General features: G+C 43.6%; 1 long non-coding RNA gene and 1 other non-coding gene across 2 annotated transcripts; one reads left to right on the top strand and one right to left on the bottom strand.

Moving 5' to 3' along the window:
• Positions 1-6,570: 6,570 nt before the first annotated feature.
• On the bottom strand, positions 6,571-7,036 carry LOC147270606 (uncharacterized). The gene is made up of 3 exons (XR_015112080.1): positions 7,021-7,036; positions 6,751-6,835; positions 6,571-6,627 (listed from the first exon to the last, which is right to left on the bottom strand). It is a non-coding gene; the product is annotated as an uncharacterized LOC147270606 (long non-coding RNA).
• A 1,866-nt stretch (positions 7,037-8,902) lies between these two features.
• On the top strand, positions 8,903-8,974 carry trnah-gug (transfer RNA histidin (anticodon GUG)). The gene has a single exon. It is a non-coding gene; the product is annotated as a tRNA-His (tRNA).
• Positions 8,975-16,958: the final 7,984 nt, after the last annotated feature.

The following is a 16,958-nucleotide window of genomic DNA, read 5'->3' as shown; positions in this document are numbered from 1 at the left end:
ATAATGATGATGATGATGTAATATGATAAAATATATAATAGTTATAATAATAATAATAATAGCAGTAGTAACAAGAATTATATAATAATACTAATAATAAATAAAATAATAATAATAATAATAAGAATAATAATAAGAATAATAATGTACGGGGCGCAGTGGATAGCACTGTGGCCTCACAGCAAGAAGGTTCCGGGTTCGAGTCCCGGCTCGGGCACGGGATCTTTCTGTGTGGAGTTTGCATGTTCTCCCTGTGTCTGTGTGGGTTCTTTCCGGGTACTCCTGCTTCCTCCCACTGTCCAAAGACATGGACATTCGGGGACTAGGCTAATTGGATTATCTAAATTGACCGTAGGTATGAATGTGAGTGTGAATGGTTGTTCGTCTCTGTATGTTGGCCCTGCGATGGACTGGCGACCTGTCCAGGGTGAACCCCGCCTCTCGCCCGTTGACGCTGGGATAGGCTCCAGCCCCCCCACGACCCTTAATGTGTAGGAATAAGCGGAAAGATGATGATGGATGGATAATAATGTACAGTCTCTTATATTGCACGAGTGTCCGGTTGTTATCGGGGCAAGTTAATGGTGCTCAGCCCTCTCCTACAGTCCTTCTGTTGGCCCTCCCCCCCTCCAGTGAGGAGTTTAACAGTTTAATGGCTCGGGGGATGAAGGAGTTCTTCAGTCTGGTTGTTGTTTAGTGACTGTGGATGAACACACAGGAGAAGTTGAACATGAATCTGTGTTCCTGTTCACTTGAATACATGCAGGAGTAGCAGGTGGAAATACAACTGTTTATTTTTGTTCTGATTTCAGAACTGTTGACACAACGGTGTCAGATTAAAGCATCTCCACCTTCCAGATGCTGGTCTCCTTCTGGGGTCCTGACTGACCTCCATCTTGTGTTCTGGATCCACCTGAACCCAGCAGCTCCAGATCCCTTAACTCCTTACAGGGATAGAAAATGGCTGCTGGATGGAAGTCCCCCAACTGTGGCTGTTCTGAAACTCTTCTCCTCAGTCACTCCTGAGTTGACACTGAGATGGAAACTCTGAGTATCAGGTTCAGAACAGCTGATCTCAGTTGGTCCAATCAGCTGTGAGTACGTTCACCTTGAGTGTCACACGTGCACAACCACCACAAAATGCCATCATCAATCCGCTACCACGAGTCACCATGACAACCAAGAACAAAATAACAAGTTACTTTGAAACAAGACCTTCATATATTTATGATGACATCACCAATATGAGCCTTCCCAGTCTGTCAGGGGGTAGAATTCAGTCACCACCAATGACATCAGAGTCAGAGTTTAGAGATCAAAGACAGACATTAAAGTCTCTCTGATAAAACAAAAATATAGTGCAGTACACTGGAAAAGAATATTGCAGGATATTAAATATGATGTTTCCATGGAGGGGCAGTTTGACATTTTTATTTTGGATGCATTTATATTTTAGAATCAGAAAGGCAGTTACAATGACATCATCAAGACAAAACCTGGTGTTACAAAGGTGAGGGGAACAATTTTAACAGTCAATCCAAAATTTAGGCCTGAAGTTAGAAAATAATATTCGCTAGCTAGCAATGTTAGCTAGTTAACGTTAGCAAGCTGGTGATATTTAGCACCATCAACTAGTTACAACAAGGTCAACAGCTGTTATGATGATGGTCACATGATTTAACCTTCCTCCTGTGGGACCTGTTTTAGGATTTAAATGCATCAAAGAACCACATCAATTTGTTTATTGTATCAAGGATTTTTGACTTTGTTAGGAACCTCTAGTTCAACAAAATAAAAGAAAAAATGTTTTTCACTGAATTATAAAATCATAAGGATTGGTTTAGACCCAGTTATCAAAATAAGATGACAAAGCAACAATCAGAGCCAAACCTGAAGTCAGAAGTGCACTGTCAGCAACACTGCCAGCAGCTCCTCTCCCAGTCATGGGAGCTTCAGGGACTCTCATCAGCCTCGTTCTCCCATCGACCTACACAACAACACAACAAAGACCATCCTTGATGTGTCTGCATAGACTGCATTTGTGTTGTGGACCCACATCCACCAAGAGTGCAACAGCATCCTCCTCAGCAGCCCTGCCTCAACACCAACCAGAACAGCCACAGCCACAACCCCACTCAGGATCTGGTTCCAGAAGAAAGAGGGTCAGGACTGCCCAAGCAGTCAGGACAGCAGGACAAATGGATTGTGCTTCAACTGCAGGAAACATCTCTGGAAAGAACACTCAGAAGTGTCACACATGCATCTAAACACAAACAATCAATCAATCAATCAATATTTCCATGGATAAGGAAGCCTAACAAGGTCACCAAGAGATAGAAACAACTTGGAGGATAGAAAATTGTTTTAGTTTATTTGACAGCTGATTGAAGACGTGGGTCAAAACTGACCGTTAACATAGAGATGGGAACAGAAAGCTGACACAAGAGGAAGGTTCCAGCTCTGAAAAAGGAGTTTGATCAAAATCTTGAACTGCCAGTAGAAATATCCTTTTGTTTGTTGACCTTTGTTGACAGAAGTCACTTTAGCTTGGCAGTGAAAAGAACGGCTGCTAGCTTGACAAAGAACTGCACAAACCAGGTTCAAGCTGGACTTTGGACCCTGGTATCTGCAACGACTCCATCAACTCCTAATCTAGCAGCTCTGCTGGGTCCAACTATTTTACAGAACATTTGACAGACCTGTGGAGCAGTGAGGACACACATGAGTTGATCACATGATCTACTGAAGCGCCATTTTACCTGCCACTGAGGTCAACAACATGAGTTGGAGTTGGGAATCTTGAACTGAACCTGGTATCACAGCGACACCTGCTGCTGCAAAATGGAACAGCAACATTGAACCAAGTACAGGATTTGAGGGAGACTGATGGTCTCTGTTTGGGTTTTTCAAAAACAAGGAGGGCGTGGCTTCAAGCTGGATTCTCAGAGACTATTTCCCCAACCTCTACATTGGAATCTACACTGTCATCCAGTCATGTGACTCAAGACATCAGTCACATGACTGAAGTCATCCAGTCATGTCAGTGATGTCACTCTGTCATTGCCATCACATTATAGAAAAGAACCCAGACTCCACATTTATGGGGCAGTTTTGGTCTTTAAAGACTTCACAGTTCCAGGTGATTTAGTCTGGCTCAAGATCTTCAGATCAACCCAGGACAGAAGGCTATGACTCCATTGGATTGTATCGTTGGAGCATTCAGAGATCTGGTGGATCTCAGTAGGAGCTGTATTTATCCACTGAATGATCCTGGTCAATGTGATCCTGCTCCTCCATCTCTAAGGCTGACAGAGCAGGAGGACCTGACTGAGAAGAAAGCTGCCCTTGAGCAGCTTCAGTCTCTGTGTGACAACACACAGGCAGAAAACCAGAATTTGAGGGAACAAGTTTCTACCCTTGAACGTGAGAATAAAAGAGCAATCCAGGAGCTCCAGAACCTCACTGCTGTGGTGGCCAACCTCCAAACGGTCCAGGACAAGAACCAGACTCAGATAGAAGATCTGAACGCAACAGTCCACAGTCTTCAGTGTGAGGGGAGGAGGGTTGATGGAGAGAACAATGAGCTCAGAAAAGAACTGACCCAGGTTCAGTCTCTGAGGGAGAGTGAACAGGTGGAGATGAAATGTCTTGAGGAAGACCTGACTGAGAGGAAAAGTGCACTTGATCAGCTTCAGTCTCTGTGTGACAAGAGATGGACAGAAAACCAGAATTTGTGGGGACAGGTTTCTAGTCTTGGACAAGAGAAGATTATTGCATATCAGCTGGTAGAGAACATGTCTGCCATGGTGGGCAACCTTGAATCTGTGAGGGAGGAGAACCAGACTCAGATCAGAGACCTGAACACACAAGTCCACAATCTTCAGCTTGAGGTGAAGATGGTTTACAAGGAGACGTGTGACCTCAAGTGTGAGCTCAGCTCCATCCAGGCAGAGATGAACAAAATGAGACAAGAACTCACTGAGAAGAAGACGACTCTTGAACAGCTGAGATCCCAGAGTGAGGAGAGAGAGGCAGAAAATGGATGTTTGAGGAGACGAGTTTCTACTGCATCTAAGGAGACAGAGACCTTCACTGCTGAGTTGGCCCACCTTGAATCAAGGAAGGACCAGGACCCCACAAAGACTGGCAGTCTGAACGGTGAAGTTCAGAGTCTTCTATGTGCAATGAGAAAAAAAAAGAAGAAAAGGAGCAGTGCTCAGAGGGAAATCCTGGGAAATTTTCATGATTTAAAAAGTTGTTTGAAAGAGGAAAATCATGACCTTCAAGTGAAGGTCCAGCAAACTTCTGAAGAGCAAGCAGACTCTCCCCTACGTCCAGCCAGAGAAGAGCAAGCAGACTCTCCCCTACGTCTAGCCAGAGAAGAGCAAGCAGACGCTCTCATATGTTCTTCTGCAGAGGAGCGACGAGATTCTGCTGCATGTCCTGTGACTGAAGAGCAGAATGATGGGGGCACCCTGGAGACTGGACCTGCTACGGGTCAAACCAGAGGTCTACTGAGCCGTGTGACATCTGGTGTAGAAGATGCTCTGTTTATGTTCATAGTTTCTTCTTTGTGTGCTTTTCCTCAACTTTGTTTTCTTTGTTTGTTATATATGATGAGACCTTGATCACCACAGCAGTTGATCCCAGCTTGATTAGCTGAGTGCTTTGCAGTCTAAAGCACTTTAGTGATACCTGTGGGGTCCCTTATCCTCCCTGACCACAGGGATTCAGCCTCACTGAAGGAGAGTGAACCTTCCCGGTTGCAGCTCCTAGAATCTGGAACGCTCTCCCACTGGACATGAGGACGCTGTGGACACCTTTAGAAAGAAGCTAAAGACCCATTTGTTTAGTAATATTATTGTTCATGATGGAATTGTCCCTCTGTACCTGCCCACACAGATCAAGAGGTCAAATGATTCCCTGTTTAAAACAGCTCTTCATCACATGGATGTGCATCCCAACAGTCAGAGCTCACAGACGCTCCTATTCCCTCCAGTGTGAGGCACTAGGAGTGACTGATGAGGGTCAGGGGGGTCAGGCTAGTCCAGATAGTGGGTCTGTATGAGGTTGTTAGGGAGGGATAAGGTAGTGGCAGAGTTCAGGCTGTAGTTGTGCTCCAACAGTTGAGACAGGGCAGGACAAAAAATGACACCCTGATGGCGTTAGGAGTGATTCTTACAAGAACCAATCAATAAAAGTGGGTGGTGACCTGCACATGTGACGCTTGTGTTGATGATTACTGGGTCTCCTCCATGCTCATTTATCATGAATGAATCCCTCTGAGTAAAACACCTGAGTTGTTTCACAAAATGTGTGTGTGTGTGTGTGTGTGTGTGTGTGTGTGTGTGTGTGTGTGTGTGTGTGTGTGTGTGTGTGTGTGGGCAATATGTGTTATGGTTGTTATGGAGTTTAAGGTTATTATCTCTGTTTCTTGTGTCTTTGTCTTTGTCGTCCTCCCCTTCGTCCGTCCTGGATTTTTGACCTTGGTTGCAGGAAGCGTGTGACCTCAACTCCTTTTTCTGTGTTGCTGAACGTAGAGCCTTGCTTCATTGTGCTCGCTAAAGTGTGATCCTCCCTGCTAATTCCTTATTTCATTGACTAATTACCCACCAAAAATTAATACCTAATTGCTTTATTTGGCTGAAGTTTAAAAGACCATCATTCTGGTAGCAACAGTCTTTCTGCCTTGTAAACACGCTAAGCTAACGATGGCTTCTCCCTCTTGTTCTCCTCTCTCCTGCTCAGAGTGCCACATGTTTTGTTCCTCCTCTGCCTCCTTTAGTGATACTGATAAGTGTGTTAAATGTAGTTTTTTGTTGTGTTGGAGGTGAGGCTTAGCGAGGTTGAATTGGACCTGCAGCGGCTCTACACCAAAAGCTGCGAGAGCTAGCCAGCCCTCACTGGCTGGTGCAGACCACCTTAGCTTAGCGCCTAGCTTAGGCCCACTAGCGCTCCCCCAGAAGCTCCCAAGCATCTGGGAGAGCGCCAAGAAAAGTTGGGCCTAAGCTAGGATGTGCTTGCTCATAAAGAATTGTTGGGTGTAAATTCATTTAAGGAGTGTGGAACTGGACCTGTTCTACTTGTAAAGTGTAACTTTTGTTGTTATTTGGTGCTTTACAGGGTGATGACTTGACTTCATTGCAGCTTTGACCTGAGCAGGTGTTCATTCACATCTCAGTAACAGGGGGACACTTTATCACAGCAGTGGACAAACATCAGCATTCATCCCCCAGCAGCTCCTCTGATCAACAGAACAAGCTGAAGTATTCTGGAGAATGAGGGCATCGATCCCTCTACCTCTCACATGCTAAGCGAGCGCTCTACCATTTGAGCTAATTCCCCTGTTAAGGCGCACAGCAGATAATGCAGGTTGACCTTCATGGTTGGATGACCTTCACCAGTTGAAGCTTCTCTGGTTGACCAATGTAATGGAGACCAAGGGTTCCATGACATGAATGATTAATTGAAGGTAGCATTTGTCTTGGTATTAACAGTTTATGTAAATTATTGGCACACACACATGTTAATGGTCAGGTTTATTGAATCAGCAAACAAGTGAAACATTTTCTCTGTCATGTGTGTCAGGGAGGGACCTGGGAAGCACAGGGGGACCGGCCATCCTGCCTGTGGAAAATGAAGACCCCAGTGTCAGTCAGTGGTAATCACTATGCACGGCCTGGTATTTAGTGTTTGTCTAGTTTGTCTCATGTAAATGTGGCAGTTTCAGTTGTCACGGTCAGTCCTCACCTCTTCCTGGTGGTTTCCTTAAAGGGGGTGGAGCCAAAAGGGGAGAGTGGCCCAAGGAAGCTCCTTAAGAGCTGTAGGTGCAAACCTTTGCTCCCAGATGGGGGAGGGGGTACAATCACAGGCAAGGTTCATTCGAATGATTATGCATGTGGATGTATTATTGAGTTGGTGTAGTAGTCTGGAATCATGTATATATTTAGTCAGGTTAAGTTGTTGAGATGGTGCTGGTTTGATGTAAATATTGATCGTAGAGCATGGTTGTGGTCTCACCTCCACTCTATGGGCCAACCATCGTCATCTTCTGCTTATTCCTTACTCGTAAGGGTTGCGGGGGGGCTGGAGCCTATCCCAGCATCTACGGGCGAGAGGCGGTGTTCACCCTGGACAGGTCGCCAGTCCATCGCAGGGCCAACACACAGAGACAAACAACCATTCACACTCACACCTACAGTCAATTTAGAGAATCCAATCAGCCTCGTCCCCAAATTGCATGTCTTTGGACTGTGGTCGGAAGCCGGAGTATCAGAGAGGACGCACGCAGGCACGGGGAGAACATGGAGACTCCACACAGAAAGATCCCGCGCCCTAGCCAGGACTCGAACCCGGAACCTTCTTGCTGTGAGGCCACAGTGCTGACCACTGCACCACCGTGCAGCCCCGCTATGGGCTGGTCTGTCTAATTTCCTGCAGCCAGGAGGGAATTAAAGGCAGTCAGGGGTTTTTAATGTAAGTTGATGGTGTCTCATGCAATCTCTTTCAATACTCCAGTGGTGGTTTAAGTCAAGAAAAACATGGGTTAGTCAGTCGGACTCTGTGTGTGTGTGTGTGTGTGTGTGTGTGTGTGTGTGTGTGTGTGTGTGTGTGTGTGTGTGTGTGTGTGTGTGTGTGTGTTTGTGTGTTTCCATGCAGACTTTCCCTTGTGACAACCGATTTGATTTGGAAACCATCTCATCTAAATCTCCTCTCCAAAAACCCTCTTCTGCAACTTTGTACCCAAGTTGTCTCCTCATCAGGCACCACAGTATCCAGTAGGTTCAGTTAAAACAGTCATCAGTGATTAATGTTCATGTTCAATGATGAGGTTTTGATTTATTCTTCTAGAATCATCTGAACAAACCCTCCTCAACACTGTGAAGCCTTCATCTGACAGGAGGAGTTTCTTTTCCCAGTGATTCCACTGACAGTGAAAAGCTTCGTTCATCAGACTGGTCTGATAGGATCAACTACTGGTTGCTCTGGAGTGGAAACAGCAACCTGTCAGGAAACATTAGCCAGATCAAAGCCAAGATTAAAGCAAGAGCCTCCAGATCAAAGTCAGAATTGATGATGATGTCATCAGGGGGCTTTGATAGTGTCTTTATTTGTAGCTAGAATTCTGTCTTTGATCTCAGGAGGACATGAAAGAAACCCAATTGAGGAAAGCAGAGGAGAACATTCAGCTTCATTAGAAACACTTGAACTGTTCAACAGTAGAATTTGTTTGAAACAGTTTACAACACTGAGTGACAGGATTGAAGAGGGGAGATTTTGGTATTTTCAGTTTAATTCTAACTTGCAGAGGATGGTTTTGATCCTTTTGATGGTTTTGATGGTTTTTGATCCATCGACCTCTGGGTTGTGGGTCCAGCACGCTTCCGCTGAGCCACTCTGCTCTACCATCGACTGAACAGTCCTTGTTTTAGGAGAGCATTATCTGTCTTTGTCTCTCCCCTGCTCTCCTGCTCTCTTTCCCCTCATTTAGTCCTTGACATGATCCATGCTCTACAGCTCTGCGGGTGGAATGAAGACCTGCGTCTGCTCTGCCCGTGCCGTCCTTCATCTCAACCTCAATTGTTTGACCCACCTTTATAATGATCGGACTCGCTCCTGCTGAGCACGCCAGGCGCTGCAGACAACACAACCAAACTGGCCCTGATCAGGATTTGACAGGCCGAACTCGCGCCGAAATCTTTTCAAAAAATCCATTTTTGTCACCCACTTCAAGATGGGTGGGAACATGCCCTAAAAACACCAAGAATAATATCCACCACCTTCTGAACGGGGCCTGGCCCATCTCCTGCATCAGGGGCAGTCGCACCTCAGCTGTTCAACAGCTGTTCGCCCTAACACTCAATGAGACAAAGACATAGAAGCTCAAGCTGCTGTTGAGGAGGCCGTGATCGTATAGTGGTCAGTACTCTGCGTTGTGGCCGCAGCAACCCCGGTTCGAATCCGGGTCACGGCAGCATGAGACAAATTTCTTTGTGTGTATTGATGGACACAAGCCAAGCAGAAATTTCCCACAATGCAATAGGGCAGTGTTTGGTCAGTGTTGAGCAGGTGTCAGTCTGACAATGATGTCATATTATTGTGTCATCACCTGACCAGACCCAAAAGTAGGTTCAGGTATCAGTTTCTTCTCAATGCTAATGTCTGCTAGCTTAGTCTGCTACTTTGATGGCTCTGCCTGCTCAAAGGTCCAGACCCCTGGATGTGGTGGTTCCTACCTGAACGTAGATTCTGTCAGCTCATGTTGTTAAATCAACTCACCAGGAACACCAGTAGATTTCAATGGACTGACAATGAGTCTCATCGAATGGTAAACATGTCAAATATGAAGTCATCACCTGAGGAGGTCTGCTGCTGGAATGAAGCTCCAGATATTCACAAGATATTCTAGATCTTAAAATAAAGCATTTTTATATTTGATTCCTTATTCATTCAGGTCATCCAGTCATGTGACTGAAGTCATCCAGTCACGTGACTGAAGTCATCCAGTCACGTGACTGAAGTCATGCAGTCACATGACTGAAGTCATCCAGTCATGTCAGTGATGTCACTTGGCAGGACTGTCATTGCCGTCTCATTCTAGAAAAGAATCCAGACTCCACATACAAGATGGTTGATGTTTTCTTGACTTGATGCTCTGACTGTCAGGGTGGATGACAGCTTCTTCTGCTGCTGCATCTGAGTGGCTAGGATTGGAGGTTTTACCTCCCAAGGTTGTTTGGTTCATGGTGAAAGTTCAAAATTCCAGTCCCCAACCTTGGCTGTTCTGAAACTCTTCTCCTGAATCACTCCTGAGCTGCAGCAAGAACAAATACCAGTGCCAACCAGATCAACTTAATGGCTGTTTTTGTAGTGATTTGATGCCTCATGAGGAGAAAATTTGGGCACAAATGTTGGACAAGAGTGTTTGTGGAGGGTGTTTTTTTGTTGTTGTTGCAGTGTTGTAAGTCACTGTAACTGCAGCTAAAAGATTGAACTTTCTCAAAATGTCCTCAAGATGGTTTCCAATGACATCAGTTGTCACAAGAGGAAGTCTGCATGTAAAGACACTCAGGTGTGCCCAGCTATTCTTATGAGAACATTCGATCAACTTCATTCTATGTGCAGCCTAACCTTAATCTTAATCTTAATATTAACCAACTGAATCTTAATCTTTATTTGAAACTAAACTCAATCCAGACCTTGACTCTGAAATTCATGCAAGAACTCACAAACTGCATTGCGCTGCATCAGGGCCGGTCTTTGGTCCCCATGAGGACGAGGACTCCTGATCAGTGTTGATGATGGAAATGGTCTCCAACACCATAAAACAAGAAATACAGACACGTGTAAACACACACAGTGACCCCGCATGTCGTTTCTGTCCAACTTAAATTTTCATTCATGACCCAGAACCTCTCAAAAGCCCTGAAGAAAAATTGAATATTTGGAGTTTGAAAGCCATAAATCACATCCATATCATCTCGTCCATCTCAGTCTGATCTCATCTTTGTTTGTTGTTTTTTAATGAGGGACAAATTGGTACTTGGTCAAAAAAGCACTCTGGGAAAATGATCCTGCTTTCAGGGAGGTCTTTGGTGAGTTTGCTAACAATGCAGAGAACCATGACGGAACCAAGCACAAGGCTGCTGCCCTCTGCATCACAGCCACACTTTGGAGTCTGTTTGAACTGAATGGGAAGGGTCTGACATCATCACACCAGTACGACAACAAGTGACCGTGAACCAAAGAAAACCTTCACTGATGAGTCCATGGATCTCATTGATCTGTGCCATTTCCTGATCTTCAGGTTCTGTCTTTGATTTCTTTCTTTGATCTCTAAATTCTGAGCTTTGGTTTCCTTGGTCAGTCTTTGAATTCTGGTTCATAATAAAAAAGAACTCCCAGCATATTTCTGCAGACCATTGATAGGGAGTTTACCAACTGCACCATAGCAACCCTCTTGCTGTCTGCTGCTGTGCCATTGAAAAGTAAGACAGCCTGGCAGTCAACAAACTGGGCTCAACAGAAAAATGTCAAATAAAGATGGATTAAAGACCAGGAGGAAATGTAACCAACCTACAAAGATGGAGGGGAATTGAGACCCACATGTTTGCCATCCTTGATGAACTGTCCACTGGTGCAGGGGATGAGGTCATGGCCATGATCTGGGAGCCAGTCCTGGATGTTAAATGCCCTGATGATGGACAGTGTAGTGGCAAAATGTCTGGCCCACTGACTGAACTCTGCCACAAATGAGGAACAGCAGGCAGCAAGGAGTAGAAATGAAGAGGAGAAATGGAGAGAACAGAAAGAATGAGAGATCATGGAGGAAAGAGGCTGATATTTGCATGTGTTCTGACTACAACACAGCAATCTAGAGAAACCATGACCTGGATTACTGAGGACCTCCACTGGCAGTTCATTTCTGTTGATCATAGGGCCATGCTGGGTGAGGCAGGAATGAATCCTGGGACTGAGGTTGTGGAGCAATGGTCACCTTTCCTGCTGAAACTGTCAATTCTTCTGCTTGGTTCTCTCCACAAAACCAGTCCCTTAACGGAGCTCAAACCCCAGTTACAGCTGTGGGAGCCCAGAATCTGACACACTGGACCATCAGGAACAGCTTTGTGCTTTCAAACAACAGAGACGACACTCAAGGACTCAGGGAACGCAGGAATCTCTGGCCTCAGCTGACATGTTGAATTTCAGCAACATTTCATGATGCTGAGTTTAGCAAACCAATGAGAAGATGAAGGAGGCCGTCAACTCCTTCAAGCTCAACATCTCCACTGCTTTACCCAGGAGGTCAGAGGTCAAAGCAGAACCTGCACCCCCAACCTCTGATGTTTACTCCACACAGAGATGAGGGGTCAGTTCAGAGGGGTGAGTTGGACTCTGGGCAAATCTTTTCATTCAGTCAATTGTCTCCACCAACTTCAATATGGGTCTGGACCTGCACAGTGTTGTGCCAACTCAACCAGACCAAGAGATTAATTCAGAGATGTGACAATCAGTCCAGCTGAAGAAGGCTTTCGACCTGTGAGGCCTAACACCCCTTTACAAAGCCTGAATTCAAGTGACCACATGCTCTTGAACAAAGGGTCGTAAAAGGTTATGACTCTGGCCACTGACCCCCCTCTGAGAACCTGGCCACTGACCACATCCAAGAACCTGTCAAAATGCTATTGGCTGAGAGCCAGTATCATCCCACAGGAAGTGACATCATCAGCCTCCACATATAAAACTTCAGCACGAAGAAGATTCTCTCTCTCTGTGATTTTCGCCTCTCGGGGATTTTCTTCCCTTGGGTGGTTTGCAAGTCTTCAGAGGATTCAACCCTCCGGTTCTCCACCTCGGACCTCGAGTACAGTGCAGCGACGACAGAGACCCCAGAAGGACAACTCTCTCCCTCCTGTTCACTCGTCCAGAGAAGCCACCGTTGAGCCACGCAACCCGCGTGAACTGGTCCCAGGAGAAAGAAAGCCCATCCCAGCTTCTTCATCCTTCCCACCAGTAACTCCAGCAGACCCTGCAGGCTGCCCCGCCGCCGCTCTGCTGCCTTCCGAGTCGAGCCGAAACGCGCACCGGAACACTGAAACTGAATCCCTTACCGCTCCACCGGGTCAAGTAAGGATTCCCTGAACTAGGCATTTTCTGGGCAGAGAAATAGCTTAGTGTGTTGTATAATGTCTGTGAATGTTCTGTTTATGTGACGAAGTCCTGTAATTAGCAGAAATTACATAGCATTATATATTATTTATTGATGTTAGTTATTAATAACCGTGACCTCTCAAGAAGGTGTTACCTGTTATTAATACTGCACAAGTGTGTTAACACACACATTTTTGGGTTTACCTTTGTCCTCTCTCTCTCTCTCTCTCTCTCTCTCTCTCTCTCTCTCTCTCTCTCTCTCTCTCACTAAGCGCTCTGCTTAGTTATTAACATTCCGTAAGTTCTACCTACACGGTTCTAACTAGCGGCTAGCTAGCCTCAGCTAACTAGCCTAGCTTTTAGCACTGCTGACGCTAACTGGTTGCGAGGCAACCATACTCCCCCTCCCCTTCTTCATTCACTCACACACACACACACACACACACACATATTATCACTTGTGTCTTTTGGTTAGATAACCGTCATACCAACGTGTTGCTGATTGATTCATTCATTTTGAATTCATTAGCAACTCTTACGACATCACTTTCATCATCATTTTGAGTTCTTTAGCAACTCTTACTACATCACTGTTAGCATCAATATATTTTTATTATGAGAGAAAAGTCATAGTGTCTTTTGTGTACCAACATGTTGTCACGTGTCTAAGCAATAGCCAGTGCTCTGATCTCATCCTCCAACATCAGAGCTGTCCTTTGGTAGTTAATGTTACAGAATATTGACTGTTAGTAGATAAACTCTGTTAGAGACTGATAACTGTTAAAAGTTTGGTCGTATTTTAGTTTCCCTGAACTCATCAGGGTGGTGCCCCATATAATTAATATTTAATATTAATTAGTAATTTATTTAATAATCGATAATTATATTCATAATTATCAATCATCATTATTTTTGACCAATTCGCTCTTCAGCACACAACACTACCAACCTCAAAATGATGCTGACAGTGATGTGGTGAGAGTTGCTAAAAACGTCAAAATGATGCTGACAATAATGTAGTGAGAGTTGCTCAAAATCTCAAAAATGATGCCACAGTAATGTCGTGAAAGTTGCGACTAACCTAAAAAATTATGCTTACAGTTATGTAGTGAGAGTTGCTACTAACCTACGAAATGATGCTACAGTGATGTGGTGAGAGTTGCTACGAACCTCAAAATGATGCGAAAGTGATGTAATGAGAGTTGCTACTCACCTAAGAAATGATGCTACAGTGATGTGGTGAGAGTTGCTACTAATCTCAAAATGATGCGAAAGTGATGTAATGAGAGTTGCTACTAACCTACGAAATGATGCTACAGTGATGTGGTGAGAGTTGCTACTAATCTCAAAATGATGCGAAAGTGATGTAATGAGAGTTGCTACTCACCTAAGAAATGCTGCTACACTGATGTGGTGAGAGTTGCTACGATGCTCAAAATGATGCTACATAAATGTAGTGAGAGTTGCTTAAAACCTCAAATTGATGCTACAGTGATGTAGTAAGAATTGCCATTGAACTCAAAATGATGCTGAGAATAATGTCGTAAGAGTTTATACTAATCTCAAAATAATGCTATAGAGATGTAGTAAGAATTGCTAATGATCTCAAAATGATGGTACAGTAATTTCGTAAGAATTGCTGACAGTATCAGCATCAGTGATGTAAAAAAAATTGCATATGACCTCAAAATAATGCTCCAGTCATGTAATTAGAGTTTCTAATAACCTTAAAACGATGCTCCAGTGATGTAGTGAGAGTTGCAACTAACCTTAGAAATGACGCTAGAGTGATGTAATGAGAGTTGCTACAAACCTGAAAATGATGCTACAGTAATGTAGTGAGAGTTGCTACCAACCTCAAAATGATGCTACAGTCATGTAGTAAGAGTTGCAACTAAACTAAGAAATGATGCTCCAATGATGCAATAAGAATTGCCACTCACCTAAGAAATGATGCTCCAGTGATGTGGTAAGAGTTGCTAAAAACCTTGAAATGATGCTCCAGTGATGTAGTGAGAGTTGCTACAAATCTCAAAATGATGCCCGTGATGTAATGAGAGTTGCTACTAATCTATGAAATGATGCTACAGTGATGTGGTGAGTGTTGCTACTAATCTCAAAATGATGCTAAAATGATGTAATGAGAGTTGCTACAAAGCTAAGAAATGATGCTACAGTGATGTGGTGAGAGTTGCTACTATGCTAAAAATGTTGTTGACAGTGATGTAGTGAGAGTTGCTTAAAACCCTTAAAGTGATGCTGCAGTCCTGTAGTGAGAGTTGCTACTTACCTGAGAAATGATGCTCCAGTGATGTAATAAGAATTGCTACTAACCTAAGAAATGATGCTCCAGTGATGTAGTGAGAGTTGCTACTAACCAAACAAATGATGCTCCAGTGATGTGGTAAGGGTTGCTAAAAACCTCGAAATGATGTTAAAGTGATGAAATGAGAGTTGCTACAAATCTCAAAATGATGCTGACAGTAATGTAGTAAAAGTTGCTAAAAACCTCAAAATGATGCTACAGTGATGTGGTGAGAGTTGCTACGAATCTCAAAATGATGCGAAAGTGATGTAATGAGAGTTGCTACTAAGCTAAGAAATGATGCGAAAGTGATGTGGTGAGAGTTGCTACGATGCTCAAAGTGATGCTACATAAATGTAGTGAGAGTATCTTAAAACCTCAAACTGATGCTACAGTGATGTTGTAAGAATTGCCATTGAACTCAAAATGATGCTGAGAATAATGTCGTAAGAGTTTATACTAATCTCAAAATAATGCTATGGAGATGTAGTAAGAATTGCTAATGATCTCAAAATGATGGTACAGTAATTTCGTAAAAATTGCTGACAGTATCAGCATCAGTGATGTAAAAAAAAATTGCATATGACCTCAAAATAATGCTCCAGTAATGTAATGAGAGTTTCTACCAACCTTAAAACGATGCTCCAGTTCTGTAGTGAGAGTTGCAACTAACCTTAGAAATGATGCTACAATGATGTAATGAGAGTTGCTGCGAACCTCAAAATGATGCTAAAGTGATGTCGTGAGAGTTGCTCCGAATCTCAGAAATGATAATACAGTGATGGGGTGAGAGTTTCTACTAATCTCAAAATGATGCTAAAGTGATGTAATGAGAGTTGCTACTCACCTAAAACTGATGCGACAGTGATGTAGTAAGAATTGCCATTGAACTCAAAATGATGCTGAGAATAATGTCGTAAGAGTTTATACTAATCTCAAAATAATGCTATAGAGATGTAGTAAGAATTGCTAATGATCTCAAAATGATGGTACAGTAATTTCGTAAGAATTGCTGAAAATATCAGCATCAGTGATGGAAAAAAAAATTGCATATGACCTCAAAATGATGCGACAGTAATGTAGTGAGAGTTGCGACTAACCTCAAAATGATTCTCACAATGATGTCGTTAGAGTTGCTACGAACCTCAAAATGATGCTAAAGTGATGTCATGAGAGTTGCTCCTAATCTCAGAAATGATGCGACAGTGATGTAGTGAGAGTTTCTACTAATCTCAAAATGATGCTAAAGTGATGTCATGAGAGTTGCTCCTAATCTCAGAAATGATGCGACAGTGATGTAGTGAGAGTTTCTACTAATCTCAAACTGATACTTCCAGTAATGTCGTGAGAGTTGCTACTAATCTCAAAATGATGCTAAAGTGATGTAATGAGAGTTGCTACTCACCTAAGAAATGCTGCTACAGTGATGTGGTGAGAGTTGCGACTAACCTTACAATAATGTTGACAGTGATGGAGAGAGAGTTGCTAAAAATCTAAAAATGATGCTGCCAGTAATGTAGTGAGAGTTCTACTGAACTCAAAATGATGCTGACATTAGAGGAGTGAGAGTTGCTACAAACCTACAAGTGATGCTACAGTGATGTCGTAAGACATTCTACTAACCTCAAAATGATGCTCCAGTGATGTGGTGAGTGTTGCTACTAATCTCAAAATGATGCTAAAGTGATGCAATAAGAGTTGCTACTAAGCTAACAAATGATGCGACAGTGATGTAGTGAGAGTTGCTACTATGCTAAAAATGATGCTGACAGGAATGTAGTGAGAGTTGCTTAAAACCCTTAAAATGATGCTGCAGTCCTGGAGTAAGAGTTGCAACTAACCTAAGGAATGATGTTCCAGTGATGTGGTGAGAGTTGCAAAAACCTCAAAATGATGCTACAGTGATGTAGTGAGAGTTGCTACTGACCTAAGAAATGATGCTCCAGAGATGTGGTGAGAGTTTCTACTAACCTCAAAATGATTCTGACAGTAATGTAGTAAG

Source organism: Aulostomus chinensis, chromosome 1, assembly GCF_037954235.1.
Source record: "Aulostomus chinensis isolate RoL2024-O1b breed Wild chromosome 1, RoL_Achi_v1.0, whole genome shotgun sequence".
In the NCBI taxonomy this organism is placed as follows: Eukaryota; Metazoa; Chordata; class Actinopteri; order Syngnathiformes; family Aulostomidae; genus Aulostomus; species Aulostomus chinensis.
This window is presented reverse-complemented; position numbering and strand designations above follow the sequence as displayed.